The following is a 12,472-nucleotide window of genomic DNA, read 5'->3' as shown; positions in this document are numbered from 1 at the left end:
TCAAATGATGGGCGTCTTGTACTCTCATGTACTGGAGAAAGCAAAGTTTTCAGAAAAATGAATAAATCGACAAATAAAAAGTACTATAGAGCATTGTTTTATTTTATTTTTCTAAAAATTATGTAAATTGTAGTACGGATTTAATTCTAAGAACCAGACCAAACAGAAACAAATGTGTAATGAAATTGAAAGCCAAAGAAGTCCATATTGCTCCACTGTGTTCCCAGCATTATAACCTCTCAAAAAACTATCCAGAAAGAGAAAAATTTGACAATATTGGATATCTATATTTAGTTCACACCCTAAAATTTATAAATGCTTTTTCAGGTGTTTTTAATAATGTAAAAAAAAAAAAAAAAGAGAGAATTTTCCTCACAATTGGCCACTTCCCATCCTGAAGTCTAGCCTTTTAGATTTTCAAATATTTTTCCTGCAGGGTAAGCAAGGCCTTTTTTCTGTGACTCACTTTCTGGTACAATAGCTTGTTAGAGAACAAAAATGAATTCCCATTAGAAATATATACATAATGTTCAAGTTATGTCCAGCTCTGCAAATGGAAGGGACAGAAAATAGTAAATTTATTCAATTTACATGAAACAAACCGATTTTCCTCCATAGGAGGCATCCATTAAAGCAGGATTCTGCTCAGCCAATTTGAGCTTCATGCAAATCCAAATAAGCTAAGTGTCTGAGATTTCTGGAACCAGTCCTCCTGGTTTCTGCAACATGGAATTGAATTTTTTAAGAAAAGAAAAAAATCAAATTATATTTTAATGAGAATGTTTTATATTACCTGAAGCTTAGGAAGCTCTTTGAATATTAAATCAAGATTAATTAGCTAATACTATAAATATGAACCCATTGAAGGAAGTTCTTAAGATATTGATCATTCTAGCACAATTTGCATATTGTTACAAATTGACAGTCATCATTTTTTTTGTCTTTCCAGAACACATAGAATTAATATTTAAATATTGATCATGACGAGTGGAAATGATTTCATCCTGTGAATTAGACTAGAGCCAGCAGCTTCCTCCTCAATGCAGATATTGCTTGGGCAAGCTCTATGTTTCGTGACCTATCTATCCATCCAGTTGATTTATTCTGTAATCTTTTTGGAATCAGATGTTTGCTTTGCCTGCCAATCAATGACTGTTTTATTGATTGCTCAGAACGTTTGGTGGAGTATATGGTACTTGTCCTCAAGGGACTTATAACTTGTGATTGGGATGTCTTGATTAATTTAACAGCTATCTCAACTAAGAATTCTCTTGTACTGTGTACCAGTCCCTAAACTAAGCATCTCTTGATCCCCTCAATATCCCAATAAGGTAGATGTTTTATTGCCATTTTACAGATGGGGAAATAAAAGCTCAGAGCCCAAGTTCTCATCATGAGTAATGCTGGAATTCAAGTCCAAAGTGCATGCTCCAAAAGCCAGTGTGATTAATTTTACATACTTTCCTTGCCAGCTGACCTTAAACTTCTGAAAGGGGCTTCTTCTTCACCTTTTTTTTTTCTTTTTATCACATAAAATAGCTTTCTTTGCATTTAAAACCCTTTACATTGGAAAATTAATCCTAGTATATTTTTAGGCCAAAATATCTTCAATGGAAACCAGAAAAAAAAAATGAAGCGAATAACTATCAAATAGTTATAAATGCTCAATATGTAGACAAGAGAAAATTTTGTTTGTGGATATGTTGGGAACCTTAAATTTTACAATGGAAATACATTCCAGGGTGAATAAGTGTCTATAACAACAGTGGTGACAGAATATTTTTACTCCACAGAGAGTGTTCCCAATGAAGAAATGTATTTGGATGATGTTTTGGTCTCAATTAAAAATACTGTATTGGCAGCATTGGGAGGGGAGACAGTGGAAATGGGATGGCTCGGAGCAATGTCAGAGAGATAGTGGATGGGGGAGGGGGGTCCACAGTGTGAGGGATATAAATGATAAACGTCTAAGTATTACTTTGTCTTGTGCACCTGAAACTAATTAAGAAAAAAAAAGAACCACTGACAATTGTGGTTTTCAGGTGAAGTGAAAATGATATGGTTTTCCACTTTGGTTTTTTTTTTTAATGAATTTATTTCTTCAGAGGTACATACTGAAATATTTTCAGATGAAATGATATGATGTCTGAGATTTGCTTCAAATGATCTGGAAGGGCAAGAGTAGTGCTGATATAGGTAAAACAGGATTGGGCATGAGCTGATAAATGTGGAAGTTGTAGGGAGGAGTAAGTACATGGAGGTTCAGCATATTACTATTCTCTCCACTTGTGTATTTTGCTATTTTCTAGAATTAAAAAGAGACATTTACCCTGTTGCTCAATTAAACTATTTCATTTTGGATTTTTAAAAATGTGGAAAAAAAATACTGTATTGGAAATACTAATGTTATACTTTGGTATATTAGGTTTGTCAAATCACTGAATGTATAAAGTACAACAAGCTGAGTAGAAATGTGTCATAAAAATAAAGATGCTGAGTACACATTCTGTGGTAATAATCATTGTGAACTGTTGGAGGAAACCCTCCCAGCCACACACATCTCAGAGGAACTTGTGCCTATATACGTGGCCCAATAAGTTATGCTAGATAGCAAAGAAAGAACTGGTAAAACATACTGACTGATGATTCTATAATTTGTTTCTTCTTCTTAAAAGAGGACTTACTGAAAAAGTAAACAATTTAGCTATTCAATAAATATTTACTAAACACATTAATTAATGATTTGGCAAGAGATTTTGTAGCACTTACTATGTGTCAAGTATTGTCCTAAGGTTTTCTTTACAAATATGAATTACGTATTCCTCTTAACCCATTAATTCTATTTATTCCTCTTAACTTCTTTAGTCTTCATAACAATAGGAACATTATTATTGTGTTTTACAATTGAGGAAACTGAGGCACAGCAAAGCTAAAAAATTTAGCCATGACCATTTAGCAAGTAGCAGAAATCTGACTCTAGAATTCATGCTATTAAGCATTATACCATGTGTCTTTCACCATCTAAGGACGTTGTCTAGATTATTTAGCCCTGGAGTAGCGTGGGGGGGAGGTAGGAAAAGCCAATGTTTTGGTATGGTGCAAGAAAAGAAAAAGAAAATATTTCATAGCAACATTTTAAAAATTTCACAAGAAAAATAATTTATCGGGTCATCTATAAAAGATGTATGTCCTTAAAAATGTAATGACCTAAGAGTCAGAACCCAGTTGGTCAGACAAACAAATGTGAAAAATTCTGCGCTGCCTCTTAGCCACAGACATACTAACATCTAGGCATGTTTTGGGGAAAATTAATTTGAAGGATGCACTGTATTTTATTATTTTTATTTTAAAATCAGAATGTGTAGATTTTGCAAAGCTCAGTACCTATATGCCACTCACCCCTATGTAATATTTATCACTGCAGATCCTACATGGTTAAACTATCTGCAGATTTGTGTCAGTTCTCCATTTTTTCTGGTAACAATGTGGGCTGGAAACTGCAATAAACACTTGCAGAAGACATTCTAGCCAGCACTGTGTGCCATTTCCCGCCTGTGCTCATATTTAATGCAGAGGTGCAGTTAGTGGAAATTGCTTTACAAATCAGGGGAAGAATGCATGGCACAGGGAGACAGATCATCGTTCCCATATTCTAGTCCAAGGCCATGACGGTAATGTCACAAGTTAAATGAGACTTGCGAGGGCTTTGGTCATGTTTGACTAAAACCCTATGATTATTTTAAGATTCCTGCATATGAAAAATACATATTTCTTTGTGCTATCAAATTAGCCGAAATTCTTGATGTTCACAGTGTCTTTGCACTTGAATCTGCTTCCATGTGTCACATTAATTTGCATGCAATTCAGATTGGTTATCATTAGCCTACTCTTCTCTTTGGAACTCCCAAATCTGCGGTTAATTTCCTCAGCTGTAAAGAGGAACCAGTTTCGGAGAATGGCATCTTGTTTTATTTACACAAATAGGCGTGCCTCTTAGAAGAATTTCCATAACATTCAAAATGGGAAATGACTACTTTCTCACCCAATATTACTGTCAAAAATTATATTCAGAGGGCTAGGTTTCTAGGATGAGGGTTTTAAATAATGTAGAGCACATGTGGGTACCATAAACAAAAATGTATTGGAAGTACACGAAAAATATGTTAGTTTTTTTATTGTTTTCTTCCTTTTTGAAAGAGAACAAGTAAAATAAGCTGTGTTTCCACGAGAGAATTAACGGTCTCTTATTTGCAGAAAACAAGCAATTTGGCTGATTGTGTTTAATCAAATTACTCATGGGTGAGGGCTGGTGGATTTTCTTTGTGGAAGCAATAAGCTACGTGGAAATGTGCCATCATCATACAGACTGCACAGACATACTCTGTGTGGTCATTTTATCTATCGTAGGCTGCTTGTTGACTGCAGAAGACAGTCAGACATCTTTAACGTATTCATTGCCTATTAATGTCCGATCTTACCTAGCTATTCTATTCTCCTTGATAGTGATGGAGGACAGCGCAGATTTTTTACAAGAATGTGAAGCAAAAACGTATTCTTAAATATACCCTTTAAGGACATTCCAGTGGTGAGAGTAGTCAGTGTAGTAAAAATTCCCTTCTCAACAGTTTCTAGTTTATTTAATAGCAATTGACATTTTCACTTTCTCTTTCCTTCCACCCCTCTACCTCGCCCCTGGAGTCCTGATTCTTTCCGAACTGGTTTGCCACAGAGAGAGATACCAAAATTTTGGACTCAAACAACAAATGAGAAAGACGGTGGGAAGTGCTCAGCTGTAAAATCTCTGAATGTTGTAATGGGAATCAGATGAGTGAGTGACATCACTAGGGCTTAGTTCACTGCTTTGGCAAAAATCTGTTCTCAATTTTTGAGTTGCCTAGAAGCAAAAAATAATATTTAAGCAAAATGGGTTATAAAATCAGTGTGTTAGTTGGTACCATGTAAGTCAGTCATTTTATCACTTTAAATATCTAAAAATACTCATGTACATGAATGTGACGTTGGAATTTAGAACAGGCAACCGGGTATTCTGATTGGGACATCAAAATAAAATAGGAAAGAGTTAATGTCCTCAAAATTAATGTGCTTTGAATGGTCCCGGCCACAGCAAGCTCCTCACATAGCAGTTTATAATGTGCCTTGAACATGGCAGGGATGCGAGCATGAAATGCTTTATTTTTTTTCACAGTTATCTTCAATGAACTGCAAGGAATCTCCCCTTCTTGGTTTAAAAAATATATATATGTTATCAATTTACTGGGCCAATCTCATAGTTTTCCTACATGGTTGAGCTACTAAAAGTCTAGTCTAGTTGAATTCAGTACTCACACCTCCAGCCTGATTGTCCATGCCTAAGGCCAGCTCTATTTTGATGATGAACAATGAGTGCTTCTAAGCACACTCTTGGGTAAGACTCCGCTGATCCCACCCAGCTTCAGCTCCTGTCCTTCAGTGCGGCCACTCACAGCCTTTTGGTGATGTGGCATGCTCACCAGGTAGCCAGCCTTGTGGGTGAATTAGCAGCCAGAAAGTGGGTGCTGAGCCATCAGCTATAGTGTCCACTGGTTCCCAAGGGATACTCAGCCATCTTTGCCAAAACAAAATGTGCAAGTATCGTCAGCTTCAGCACTGACCCCTTTTTGTCCTCAAGTATCTCTGTCTAGATCTCTTTCCCCTAGATCAGGTAGGTGCAGAAAGAATAAACAAGGTTACTACCTAAATTGACACCTGGTATGGGAAGGAGCTAGCACCCTTATTTCTTTCAGTAACCCTCCATATTTACAAGTGATATTCTTTGTGCCCCCTCATTAGACATGGAGGTAGTTAGCATCCCCTTGACTGTAGGAATCAGAGGGAAAGTCCTAGCACTCCTCATTTCAGTGCCTCTCGAATCTGATGATACCCTCTGTTCTTCACCTTATAAAGTCTGGGAGGCAGAAGCTGGAGTGAGGGGTAAGGCCCAGAACTTGTTCTTACCAAAGCCTGATGGAGGTATCTGGCCCTCACTTTGGGCAGCTCCCTCTCTAGCGTAGGAGCTACTTTATGTCCACTTATCCCGGGCTTTAAGCCTTAGTCTTCAATTCCAGGATATGCAGAAAGGTATTTCTAAAAATGATTTTATGTGAGCTTAGCACCACCTGCTATGATAACCGTAAAAGAGTAGTGACTTTCAATACTGGAACCAGCTAAAAGTACTGTTAAACATTGTAAGCAAAATGAAAGTACTATCTTAATATTGGTTTGTTTTATAAATAGAAGGTGAAGAAATCCCAGATTCTTTCTTGCTTTATCATTCTTATTACCCCTACTTAGCTCCTTCCTTTCCTAGATACACTCCAAGTTGCAAAGAAGAATAATTCATTCTATTATCTATTTGAAGTATTCCCCATCCACCTTGAGTACCTAGGACGGTTCAAACATGAAGAAAGTCCATTTTATCTATGTGACACCTGGTGTTGTGGCAACTCAATGAGTGTTTATCAAATCCCCTTATGTAGAAAGAATCAGAAGACAAAAGAACTTGGCTTATCAATTCATTTACGTGACTAGGATGAAGAGGACACTAGTAAAAAAGGAACAACTAAGAATGAAAATAGAGACGCCCTTTCCTCCAAAGAGTTAAAGGTTTTGTGAAAGTTCTTATGCTTATCATGGAATAGTTCATTTGAGATAAGTACTATTAATTTTCATATTTCATGGATTTGAAATTTGACAAACTGACGCACTCAGTGGCTTTTTCCGGTCCTCCTAATCTCAGTGCTTAAGGAAGCCAAATACAACACTTGAGCTTTTGGCATTTCAGGCTGGAGAGGCTGGGCTGCATGAGCTCTGCTCAGAGCAAGGTATCTTGATATCCTTCTGTGTCCGTTCATGCTTAAGATCAGGTTCCTTTATCCTAAAGAGAACTGGCACATTCAAGAACCTCAACTTGCATGGAAATAATTGAGGATGGCTTATTGTGATCATTCATCTCATATGCAAACCCTATGAGGTGGTGAGCTATGTGAAATACACTGCTGTGTCCTAGCCACTGAAATTATCTATATGAGTGGTTAGTTGACTGTGTCATTCCAAACCTCAAATATGTATAATGCTACGTTCATTCAAATCATATGTATTCAGAGCTCTTCAAAATAGCATAAAGTTACTGTGAAAGCCAAAGCTATACATAAATTCCACACTCAGCCCATTAGAAACCATACAGGGATTCTTCACCTGTTAATGCAGATTCTTCTGAAGATAGCACTTGGGCTTTCCCTGTCTTGTTTGTAAGAAGTGATACTGAAATTAACCACGTCTCAAAACACAGGAGTAAGTTCCGACAGGATGCATATTTATCTTCTGCCAGGATTATTTAGAAGATGTTTAAAAGTTGGCTTCTGAAAAAGAGCAGTTGAATGTACAATGATTTCTGAACAAGGCAAGAAATTGCTTTGAAAGGCCTGAAACTATGTTCCTATACACAAACATGTTTATACAGACACATTCATGCATATGTTGACAAACGTGATATTTCTTCCTTTCTTTTTTAGTGCTGGAATAGCATTTGGCCAATACTTTAAAAACATGATTTTCTTTGTTTTCAAACTTTTTCATATGAGAACACAAAAAGCATAATGATATCTGGGAAGGATAAGTTGGTATACTTTATTTTTTCTATGTCTCCTGTTTCTAAATTCCCCACATTCCATCTCCGTCGTAGTAAAAATAAATAGATCCTACATTTTTGCACTTACATCAGATACCACAATGTGACAAGGAAGTTTGGGCCACCTGACAAAAAGAACTGTATCAATTTTTTTGCTATTAGTTCCGGTTCTCCTAGTAACGTAACTCTTGGGAAGGACTCGCCCTGCACTGATAAATTCAGTGTTCTATCCAGAGAAGAACAAATTGTCTTTCTTGCTGGTGCTAATTCCTTCAACAATCTCTGGAACTTGTCAAGGACAAGAAGGGTCAAGAATAGCTTTCCCATTTTAATCTACATGACAAACAACATAAAGTGTCCCATTTCAGCAAGTCTGCATAAAGTTTACGCCTGTCATTGGTGTAATCAAATCAAATCTGTTCACCAGAAGTCAAATGTATTAGCTCCATTCTCCTTTATAATTCAGGAATTAGAGAGCCATCTACTGGTCTAGTCTTCCTAAGAGGTTTTTCCAAACAGGGGACTATCATGCAAAATCAAATCGTGGGCCAAAACTCTAAGTCAAATAAAAAAAATATTTACTTTTCCCATTATATTTGGAGAAAGAAGTATATGTTTTCCTCTTCTGGAACTAAAGGATAAAACAGAACTTCTAATGGGCAAATTAGTTAAAATGGAGGCTATCATCTAAGTAAAATGAATGATAATTTATGTTAATTAACCAGTTAGTTGATTGCAGAAAATGTGCTCCTGTTTAGTTTTTCTGTTTTCTAGAATAATTACGAGACATGATGACTCCTGTCAGAGAACTTATATTCTAACTTTAAATAAAATAAAACAAAAATAGGACATTGAATAGATGATACAACATTTTGGCATCGAAGCAAATATACAGGACTTGAAGTTAGAACACCTGAGTCTAAATTTTCCGACACCACGTATTAGCCTGATAATGGGGGCAGCTCACTTAGCCCAGTTTTTCTATCTGAAAGTTGAGGAAGAGATATAATATCTGCCTCACCAATTTATCCTAACAGTGTGCTCTAAATTGTAAAAAACTATATACATGCAGGGTATAAAATGTTGAAATTACGAAGTTTAATGAAATGAATGAAATGCTGAATTTAAACACTGCAGGAGGAGCAGAAGGCCAGAGCACTTATGGAGAGGTTTATAGAGAAGGCCTGAATAACAGATAATGTGTTCATTGGTGAAAGTGAATGAGGTGGACATTTTATAAAACGCTATTAAATAATGTAAACATAGAACACATTAATCTGAGGGAAAAAAATACATCAATACACATGATTTCCCCGTAGCTGGTAGCAGTTTAATTCATATTGAAGTGCTTAAAGAATGCGAAAGAGGATAGATTAAGCTAGAATTTAATGTCTGGCTAAGTGAATTTAGGTTTTAAAAAAATCAGCAAGGCAGAGAAGAGTAAATCAAGTATGTAAAATCAAGTAAATCAAAATGAAAAAGAAGAAGACGATGGGGTAAAGGGCTCCAAAGTTCATTAAGCTGAAAAGGGGGACTTCATAAAATCTGAGTGAAAACTTTGACAGAGTCAATGAACTTGGAGAGCAAAATAAAGAGTTACATCAATGGCTAAAATTTGGGAGATTGCTAGAGGTTTTTGTATGAACGTTAGGACTCTAAGGTGTGCATACTCATTACAGACATGACGTTCTTCTATAACTGCTGAATAATGGAATAACTCCTAGAAGAACACGGCTGTCTTCATTCAAAGACCACTGTACGTCAGAAATTTGCAACCCACACAGAGGAAAGGTCTGAGATTCCAGGGGAGATTTTTTTGTGAAAGGAATTCTAAAGCCTGTGTTTCAAATAGTAAACAAAGGTGGGAAAGGTTTTCATTTCATGTCTTCATTCAAGAAAACTTATCACATTGCTTCAGAATATAATCATAAAAAAGCCTTACACAATCATTTTCTCTTTAAGGACTGCATAATGAGAGTGAGTAATATAGCTATTGTTAATTTGAGACAATAAGGGAAATTAATACTGGGCAAACTTGTGTATTTTCCAAAGCCTTCCATATTTTAGTACCAATTAAAGAGCATATTTTCCTCTTCAATGTTTCTATTCTATTGAAAAAGCTCATTAAGCATAATTTATATAACATTAATAGAATTAATGGAAAATGCTTAGGATGCTTACATTCTTCAATTCTATTTTCAGGGTAAAACATTTAACCATCCACATTTTCTACAGTTGTAATACAGAATTTAAATATAAACTCCGTTCTCTCTCACACATACCATCTTTAGAGGCCCAATTTACATGATACCTTCTTCCTTGAGGCAGTTAATTCACCATACTGTAAAAGTCTGAAGGTGAAATACACAAGTTCTTAAAGCACACCCTGCTCATTTAAAGGATCACTGCCTCCTGCGATGAACTAAACTCATGAGTGTGTGTCTCTTAGTTTGCTTCCATTCCTTTCTCAATGCATTGCAAACTGTCTCTTTTGCTCATGAACGTTTATTTCATCTCTCAAGTGAAAATCACTCTTCCCTTGGAAGCCCCAGAGGTTTTAATAGATTTCTCATTTATGGTATTTCTACTTCCCATGCATTTTAATTATTGTTGTCATTGTTAATGGATCTAAGCAGAAAGTGGTGCTCAAAATTGGTGTCACCCCTCTGGGAAGTCAGTAGATTGAAGGATGACCCTTCTACCACCACTCTTAGCCCATATAAAGGAGGTGGATGTGACAGGGACAAGTAAGTAGAGGACACATCACCCCTAGTTCTGCCCTGTTGATTAGGCTATTGATGCTAGGGATAGGAGTCACTGTACCTGATTAAAAGATTCTAGGCAGTGGTTGCCCAAACTAGCTCAACATCAAAATTTCCAGGGAGCTTAAAAAAAAAAAAGAGTTTATCTAGGCCCTATCTCAGAAATTCTGAATTATACTCCCCCCAGGATTTAGCCCTATAAATTGTGTTTTTAAGAATCCCTTAATGATTCTTGTTTTGGTGTTAAAATAAAAACATTTCAGAATGTTTTCATTATATACTTTACATTGAGGGCTTCAGAAAAAAAAATCACAATGATTTCAAAATGAAATCCTAGATTTAATAAATGTCCTTTATAATTACACTTAATATCTAGAAATATATGTAGATAGTAAGTCAGCTAACAAAATACAATAAGTAAAATACTATATAAACTGTAAATAACAGGGATGAAGAACATGCATGACCAATAAGTCACTTTGCCGCCCTATTTTTTTAAAAACATGATTCATATTTGTTTCAATCATATATACATGAGACAGGTGATGCTAACACCTTAAAACTATGATCTTTGTTACCTTAACAGAAAATTCAGTTTAATACAAAGAATCAGAAGAAAATTTCAGGACCCTTGCTCAGAAGCTTTTGATACTTGTGGCGCTTACTCTGGTGCACACAAAGTTCCAGTAAGGCTGAGGACACTGTTCCCCATTGAAGACATGATCAAAGAAATAGATGAACTAGGCTTTCTGTAAACTAGCTTAGTCATCAAAAAACACTTATGTTAGTACTAACCATGTTTAAAAAGCCTTAGCCAACGTTACAAAAATAAAACATTTAGAGTAATATTTATGAATGCAAGCATAATCAGTTTTTTGTTGCCTTCTATACATAATCGTCTTTGAAATGCAACAGTGAGTTCCAACTGTGGTTCTTTTGAGAAGAAGCAGGTGCACATGGGATAGTCTACTGATTTACCTTCTCAGGGTATTCTTTGGAAGCTGTCAGCGGTTGGCTTGATCTAGGAGAATCTGACGCCCAGTTTTGCTGGTCAGATTTCTCATCGACTTCCGCCAACTGGAATGCCTTCACCAGGCGGAGGGTCTCTTCCATGTTTGTGCCCACAGGGAGACCATCGACACTCAAAGGCTTGAGTCACTGAAGTCAGTTATGTAGAGAACTGCAGTGCAGGACCAGAGCCTTCTGACAGCACACCGTAGTCTCAGGAAATCTGTGTGATCAAATCTGACAAGAGTGCGACGTTCGTTGGCCCAAACCGCCATTCTTCTTCAGTGTGTTTATCCAGGCTAAATAATATCCAGGGCTAAGATGGCTAAAGGGGGGAATCCACAGAAACTGCAACAACTTCACATTTCTCTTCATGAAATTCATTGGCTTTGTCACTAAATGCATAATTTCTGTAGAACACACAATCGTTGAAATCCAAAGGATAGAAGAAGAGCACCAAATATTTCCCGTTAAACTCATCAAGGCTTAGTTCTTTGATCTTTCAGTTCACAACGGCTGTACCCTGAAAATAGGGTGTGTGCCAGGTGACAATAGGAGATAATAGTATGAGGAACTGGTGCAAAGGCCAATTTTGCTTGACTGGAACCAGACCACAATACATTTGTCAAGTGCATTCTCTGAGAGGAAGCAGGCCTTTGGCCTTCAGAGGCAGTGATGTCCCAAGGGATGGCACTCACACGTGGGACAATGGAAGCTCAGAGCAAGCTTCCCTTCATGGCCGCCATCTTCAGTCCCCCTTAGTGATTCATATGTAATCATCCTGGAATTAAGATATGTAACCACTAATCAGTTCAAAAACATTAAATCCTGAGATATACATTTAAATTAGTTTGACGTATTTATACCTCTACTCTCTAACCTAGCCAACCAGAATTCTTTCTAAGGGTTTAGGGCTCAAGTCCAATTTAATTTTTTGTTTGTCTTCCTTTGCCTTGTTTTGTATGTGTTTACCTCAATGACCATTTGGGTGGAATAAGTTTTTGCAAGCACGATTCTAGACACTGTATTAGAATTC

At 36.6% G+C, this 12,472-nt stretch overlaps 1 pseudogene; it reads right to left on the bottom strand.

The window, feature by feature from the left end:
* Nucleotides 1-10,785: 10,785 nt before the first annotated feature.
* LOC117022836 (thioredoxin-dependent peroxide reductase, mitochondrial-like) lies at nt 10,786-12,182 on the bottom strand (annotated as a pseudogene).
* Between the last annotated feature and the right edge of the window lie 290 nt (nt 12,183-12,472).

This window comes from Rhinolophus ferrumequinum, chromosome 6 (genome assembly GCF_004115265.2).
Source record: "Rhinolophus ferrumequinum isolate MPI-CBG mRhiFer1 chromosome 6, mRhiFer1_v1.p, whole genome shotgun sequence".
NCBI classification, from domain to species: Eukaryota; Metazoa; Chordata; class Mammalia; order Chiroptera; family Rhinolophidae; genus Rhinolophus; species Rhinolophus ferrumequinum.
This window is presented reverse-complemented; position numbering and strand designations above follow the sequence as displayed.